At 41.4% G+C, this 7,482-nt stretch overlaps 1 long non-coding RNA gene across 1 annotated transcript; it reads left to right on the top strand.

Annotated features, from left to right (window-relative positions):
- Positions 1 to 4,612: 4,612 nt before the first annotated feature.
- On the top strand, positions 4,613 to 6,898 carry LOC116653245. The gene is made up of 2 exons (XR_004306791.1): positions 4,613 to 4,880; positions 6,727 to 6,898. It is a non-coding gene; the product is annotated as an uncharacterized LOC116653245 (long non-coding RNA).
- Positions 6,899 to 7,482: the final 584 nt, after the last annotated feature.

Raw genomic sequence — 7,482 nt, 5'->3', positions numbered from 1 at the left:
TTGTTCATTTTACCCAGAAATTCAAAAATGAGAATGAAGAATACATACTCAGAATTGAAAATAATATGTGCAACCTAATGGATATTAAAGATTCCATAACTGAACTTTGTCAGTGGGACAATAGTCTTGTTTGCAGGAGGCATCCTTGAGGGAAGCATATCTGGAGAAATGCCTCCAAACAGCAAGGATAGTTGAATTGTTCAAGTGCAAAAAAGACTAACATAATAATAGCCAACAGTACAAGGCAAGCACACTACTGGTTTCAGCTGAAGTGGCAATGCTGAATTGGTCCTGTATTGCAGAAAACAATGCATAAAATACAGACCTTCCTGTACAGCCTGCAGAGTGACTGGGAAGAGTTGGCAAGAAGCAAAGTCTTTATACCATAACATTTCTGAAAGAAAAAAGTAATGTAGACCTTCACTTAATTAATTTAAACACAAGTTATACCTATGCTGTAAAATAAAGCAGTAGCAAGAAGTGATTTTGAGCAGTGGACGGGATCACTGTCTTCTGTAATGCATAATTGTAAGCATACCCTCCCTGGAAGGGATGTTGCTGATCCCAGTTAGAGCTCTCCAAGACAATGCCTGGGCACAGTTCATGGGATAACATGTGCCAGGACTGTTCCCAAAAATCCACTTAGAGAAGAATGCAGTGGTTTGAGTGTCCCCCACCCTGCACACTCATACACTCCTAACTTTGCTACAGCCACCCTCAAACACTCCTCATCCATTTCTTCCACACCGTCTTCCAATCACTACCCTAAGCCTGTAGTGTTACTTGTGGTTGCTATGGTCAAAACCTTCATTTTGTTGAGCATCATCCCTTTGACCTCAGCCCAGTGATCCAGCTTGTCCAGATCCCTCTGAATGGCCTTCCTACCCTCAGATAGATCAACATTTCCTCCCAGTTTGGTGTTGTTTGCTTATATATATATATATGTATGTGTGTATATATATATGTATATATATCACAGAATCACAGGACAACAGTATTGTCTGAGGTGGGCAGAAAGACCTGTGGGTCCATCAGCTCCAGCCCCCACTCAAGCAGGGATACCCAGGTCAGGGTGGACAGAACCATCAGGTGACTTTGGGATGTGTCAAAGGAGGAGACCCCACAGACGATGGGCAATCTGGGCCACAGCTCCATCACCTGCACAGCACAGAAGTGCTCCTGGTACTCAGTGGAAACCTCCTGTGTGTCAGTTTGTGCCTGCAGCCTCTTGTCAGGTCACCTAAAGGGGAAGAAGTAGTCTGTGGAAGTAGGCCAAGCAGAAGGAAGCTAATGTATGGATTTGGTTCTATCTCCTGACAGGAATGTGTAGCACAAAGACAAAATTCTGGTAAAATTCTCGGCTCACTTTGGGGAAAGACACAGATCTTTCAGGTAAGATAGCACCAACCTGTACCCCACAATGGTCTTACATTAAAATGGAAGTTCCCATGGTCATAAAAAAAAGGCAGCTCTGCAATCTGTTTTCCTGGAAGCTGGGAGCTGGTCCCTATCTGAGTACCCAGCATCAGCCCTAGCAACAGAGTGGCCATGTCACAGTGGGCAGAACTCCATTGATGAGCTATGTGATGCCAGGATTGGAGGGGCAGGCTGCTTACTTCTCATCAGGGAGAAATGGGTTGGGTAGACTTTGGGATGAAGTTGAGAAGGCAAGGGCATGGAGACAAGGATTTCTCGGGGTGACAGCATGACTGCTCCGGTTTTGGTTCTCCTGTCTTTGATAGCTATAGCCCTGACCTGGAAGTGACCAGGCCCACTCACATCATACTGTTCTCTTCCTCTCCTGCTGTTCAACTGGAGAATGTTGTAAACTGTACAGTCACATTGGCCAAACTTTAAATAAATATGCCATGCCATTATGATTTTACAAGATGCGGGATGGTCACCAAAGTCAAGGACAGGGAAACTCCACACTATGCTTCTGCTCTGTTTGAAACTTCTCTGGATCCAGCCTCCTCACAAACATGAGGGAAATTGGAATTCACTTCACACAAATAAGACTAGTTCAGAACACCACCGGCATTATTTGTATTAATAAACATATAAAAACAGCCACTAGAATCTGCATGCTAATACTAAAATATCTTTCTGAGCTATTTCCTGCTGATTTTCTAGATGTCTCTTCTCCCATAGAGAGCAATGGAAGTGTATTAATAACCATTGTTCAGCCCTGAGGACATATTTACATGTCCCAGGAGAGAATGTGTATGTTTACATATCTATATATAGAGATATATCTATAAATGCATATAATTGTTAGATGTATATTAGAAGCGCTAAGGCAAGATCACTAAATGGAAATAATGTCAGATTTTCAAAGCAGCTTATCTAGCAACTCTGAAATGATTGTCCCTGCAGCCTTAACTCTGTCACCTGTGCTTGTGGATTCTCTAGTTGAAAGCACGCTCAGAATGAGAAAGACCCCATGGTCTGCGGCAGTGGAGATCACTGGTGCCTGTTTATTGAAAGAGAAGATTTCTTTTCCCTTTACTCTTTAATTTTTACCCTATTGATTTTTTGCTTTTTCTGTTTGATGAATATTGATTGTACTCATGCAGTGTTGCACTCAGAGCAGCTGCTTTATTTCTCCCTTTCTTGTTTATTCATGGTGGTAATTTACTTTGGGATATGAAAAATGCTGAGTATCACAGAATCACAGGACCATTGAAGTTGGAAAGGACCCCTGGAGACTTACAGGTCCCTGTGCAGGGAGGATCAAACATAGCAGACTGTTAAGGGCCATGCCCGAGATGTATTTTGAGTATCTTCGATGATGAAGAAGCTCTGGGCAATCTCCTCCATTATTTGACCACCCTCAAAGTAAAACAAAATAGCAAAGCAAAGCAAAGCAAAGAAAGGAAGAATGATGTTTAAACAGGTTTTCCTATATTTCAAGTTTTGTCCACTGCCTGATGTCCTGTCACTGGACAAATCTGAGAAAAGTCTGTCTCTGACATTTTGATTTCTTGTATCAGATATTTATATGTATTGATAAGACACCTCTGAACCTTTTCTTCTCCAGGATGAACAACCTCAGCTCTCTCAACATCTTGTATAGTCTACATGCTCTAGGTATTTAATCATCATTTAATCACTAATGTGCTTGTATAACAACACCAAATTTGCAAGTCACTTGTCCCTAAACCCACTCAAACTTACACCAAATCCACCTGAACCAGCCTCAAATTCAGTACAAGACTGTCAGATGTGGGGCTGGGATGGATATAGAGTTGGGATGAATATAGGGCTCAGTTGGATGTAGAGTTGAGTTGGATGAACTCAACTCTACATTGGGATGGATGGAAGGTAGGATTAGTGTAGGATTTAGATAAGCATGACACCGGTATGGGGCACACTTCTGTGTGTCACATCCATGCTAAGGAGCACAGCCAAGCTATAGCGCATGGCACTGCTGTGGGGCACAGAAAAAAGAAAAGAGAAGAGAAGAGAAGAGAAGAGAAGAGAAGAGAAGAGAAGAGAAGAGAAGAGAAGAGAAGAGAAGAGAACGAGAAGAGAAGAGAAGAGAAGAGAAGAGAAGAGAAGAGAAGAGAAGAGAAGAGAAGAGAGAAAAAGAAAGAAAAGAAAAGAAAAAAAAGAAAAGAAAAGAAAAGAAAGAAAAGAAAAGAAAAGAAAAGAAAAAGAAAAGAAAAGAAAAGAAAAAAAGAAAAGAAAAGAAGAAAGAAAGAAGGAAAAAGAAAGAAAGAAAAGAAAGAAGGGAAAAGAAAAGAAAAGAAAAGAAAAGAAAGAAAAGAAAAGAAAAGAAAAAGAAAAGAAAAGAAAAGAAAAGAAAAGAAAAGAAAAGAAAAGAAAAGAAAAGAAAAAGAAAGAAAAGAAAAGAAAAAGAAAGAAAAGAGAAGAAAGAAAAGAAAAGAAGGGAAAAGAAAGAAAAGAAAGGAAAAGAAAGGAAAAAAAAAGAAAAGTGTGGGGTGGTGGATCTACAGGGAAAACTCAAGGAGGATTCACTTCTTTAAGTGGATTAGCAAAACCTCATTAAGCTCCTCTGAGGATGTACTTATTCATGATTAATTAATTGTCTTTAGGCTTAAACTAAAGGTGAGTTTTAACACTTTACATTCACACCTTTAGTTCATGCAGATTGGTTTCCTCAGTGCCCCATTTAGGAAGGCCTGGAGCTGTGGATTTCAGGCATCTTGCAGCTGCACAAAGGAGGTGTTACAGGCACGGAATTTCATCTTCTCCACCCAGGACCAAGAATATCCCTAGGTGGCTTCGGGAAGAGCTTATACCAGTAGGGAAAAATAATACGAATAATAATAATAAAGAAAAATGCTTTGGGGGGGAGGGGTCTAGGGGTGTTGAGGGAATGGGGAAGACATGAAACCCACCCCTTTCCAAGTAGCTCTCGCTCGTGTGGGCTTACAGGAGAGGAGCGCGGGTCAGGCGGCGGTAGGTGGCGCCCGGCCCCGAAGCATCTCAAAGCTCCGCTCTCTTCGGCAGCTCTCGGCACCTGGTAGCTCCGTGGGACGCGATGCCGACAGTGGTGCGGGACAGACCGGGGTACGCCCAGTCCCCAACAGTCCTTTTCCTTTACTTGTTTTTTCACACGTCATAGACGCTGGGGAAAGCGCCCAAGTCAGCAGCAGAACAGTCTGGTGACGCGGAAAGGAGGAAAGCAGCTCAGCAGCCTCTGTCCTGGAAATAGAAAGAGCATTTCTGAAAGGGCTGAGTCAAAATGAGCATTGATCAGTATGTGTTATGGGATTAAACACTTTGTACTGATGCAGCCACTGGGCAGACATAGCTGCACAACTTCAAGCGAAGCCCAATTACCTGCTGATTACCTTCAGCAAGCAGCCTTCATCTGGACATACAGTAAAAAGAGGAACATCCATTTGTCAAGGGTGAATCACAGGCTTCTATTTTCCTTATCTATCTATCTATCTATCTATCTATCTATCTATCTATCTATCATCTATTTATTGCAAAGTATTGTTAAGCAGTATGACAGAAGGTACAGGCTGCTTCACTTGACCACCCAAAGCAGGACGGCATCTATCCAAACCCCAGAGTAAGGGAATGTGAAAGCAATGTGTCATGTAGTGTTTGAAAGGGAAATGCTTCTCTGTTGTGTTTGCCTCATCTAGGACATTTTTCCATAGTGATTGTTTTGAACAATAAGAAAAGCCGGCATTTTCTTACCTGTCTCACTAAAGAAGCTGCAGACATTGTATGGAAGGCATTCAGCCAACCCAGCTCAGAGCTGCATTCCTCCTCACTCTCAGCTCATTTCAAACTATCCCAATCAGTATGTTCTTCCTCACCTCACCACTGCTAGCCATGAGCCCACAAAGCAGATATCCTTCAAATATTGTTACCCACAGCTCCATTTGGATAATGTTACATCCAGCTCTATTTGGGCCCTATTTCTACTACCCATTTGTCAGGTTATGCCTGATCTTTCTAGGCTGTTACTAGTTATATTTTTGGGGGTTTTTTTTGTTTTGTTTTTTTTTATGTTGGTGGATGATTGTTTCCATCACATTCAGCGGCTGTGATGGCAGCTGATTTCCATCCCATTCCATAAAGCACGGAGTAGAAATCTGGGTTCCAAATGCAGTCTCAGAAGGACTCAAGTGCACAGACTTTCCCATTGTCTCCATCTGTACTATTATACATCACAAACATCACAACACAGCACCTACTGGCTCCCATGGTTTTCAGCTCACATGTGCTAAGGCAACTTGCTTGAGTCAGAGATCCATGTGTCTGATGTTTCTGAGGTTATTACAGTACCCACAGGTAGAAACTGATAGCAGATAGTTAAAAGGATAATTGATGATGCTTTCATTAGATAGAGGAAAAAAATAGTGAGAGAATCTGTTATCAGTGCCAATCAACATCAGAGACTGAAATCTTGGGCAGTTCCAAAGAGATGAATTTGTTTTCAATTCACTCCTTTAGCAGAGTTATAAGACAGAAATACGGGGTCCTGCTTAACCCCTAAGCAAAGAGTAACCTTCACCTGGGGAGCTCTGCATTCACAGAGTTGTCCCCATAACCAAAACCTGCTCCATCCTTCTGCTTCAATGGGAGCATGCATGGTAGCTCCAAGGAAGGAACCATAATTCCAGAATGGGATCCTGCTTGTGGGTTTGCGTTTGTCATCTCATGATGTTGTACAGGAGAAGAAACTGAATGATCTTTTTCTTTTTTTTTTTCCTTTTTCAGGGGTTGGGATCATGTTACACCATATTTTATCACCTTCATTTAAAACTATACACAAATAAAATAATAATTTAATATTTGCTATAATCTAAGTAATATTCAGAAGAATAAGACATGCAGTCAAAGCTGGATTCAGGCACCAAGTAATTGCCTGGAAGGAGTCAGTCTGTCAGAATCTCTTCCTCTTGGCCAGGCCCCAGAAAGGGAGTATCTTCAAAAAGATGAAAAGAGTGTTAAACGCTGACATTCCTCCAGATTGGATACGCATTCCTCCTTATACATATTTTTGTTATGAAACAAATACATTTTAGTAAATTTAGCAAAGTGATTCCGTGTTTCCTCTACTGTATATTTTGTGTGATAATATGGCACTGATTTCCTACCTAATCTAAAACAGTTTAACATAACGGGTAACATCTAGTGGCTTTCTTTTCCTCCGACCTTTATTTTCTTCTCTGTGCATTTTGACACAGAACAGGGAAGTGGCTGGAGTTATTTACTTTTGTTACTTTCATGTTCTAGGATGGGAAGATACAGGCTGTGACATTCTCCCTTCTGCTCCTCTCCGTCACCACCACTTTTCTGCTCAGTGTATTCAACAACATGGTGGGAAGAAATGTTTGGATTTCTGATGTTTTACGGTCAGAGATTGGTTCTCGAAGGCAAATAAAAGTCTTTTTTGCTTGGTACATCAGCTCCTTTTAAACATCCCTCCAGTATTTGGAAACTGGCATATACATGTGTTCTGGTCTCTGGTTTTGCTGCAGCCCACTGTATTTCCCAGTGCTATATCTTAAAATAGAGCGTTTATTCAGCTTATATATTTACAAGAGTTTTTGTAGACTTTTTTTTTCTTTATTTTATTTATTTTTTAACTACATGGTTTTTACAATTTTGAATAATTTTCACACTGTGTTGTCAGACGTCAAGCTTGCATATATCACAGATATTAAGGCAAAGAAATAGGTGGAACATGGCTTGGACAAAAAGCACTAATTAAATTACTATGAAGCCTTTCTGTCTTTTGCCTAGAAAAAAAGGTGTATGTTCTGTCTTAAAATACTAATACATATTCAGTTCCTAGCCTGGGAAAGGAAATCAAACCTCTGCTGTGGGTCAGCTTCCACCCAAGCACAGCCTCCATCAAGGCAGTTGCTACCGACATCCCCTCAGGATCACTTCCAGCATGTGCAGCCAGCGAGTTTCCTTGGAAACTGCCATGCAGCAAGCATGAGATTATGGCACATGGCTGCTGAGCTGTACAGCCTCGCCCTGGGA

Source organism: Coturnix japonica, chromosome 3 (assembly GCF_001577835.2).
Source record: "Coturnix japonica isolate 7356 chromosome 3, Coturnix japonica 2.1, whole genome shotgun sequence".
Lineage (NCBI taxonomy): Eukaryota > Metazoa > Chordata > Aves > Galliformes > Phasianidae > Coturnix > Coturnix japonica.
This window is presented reverse-complemented; position numbering and strand designations above follow the sequence as displayed.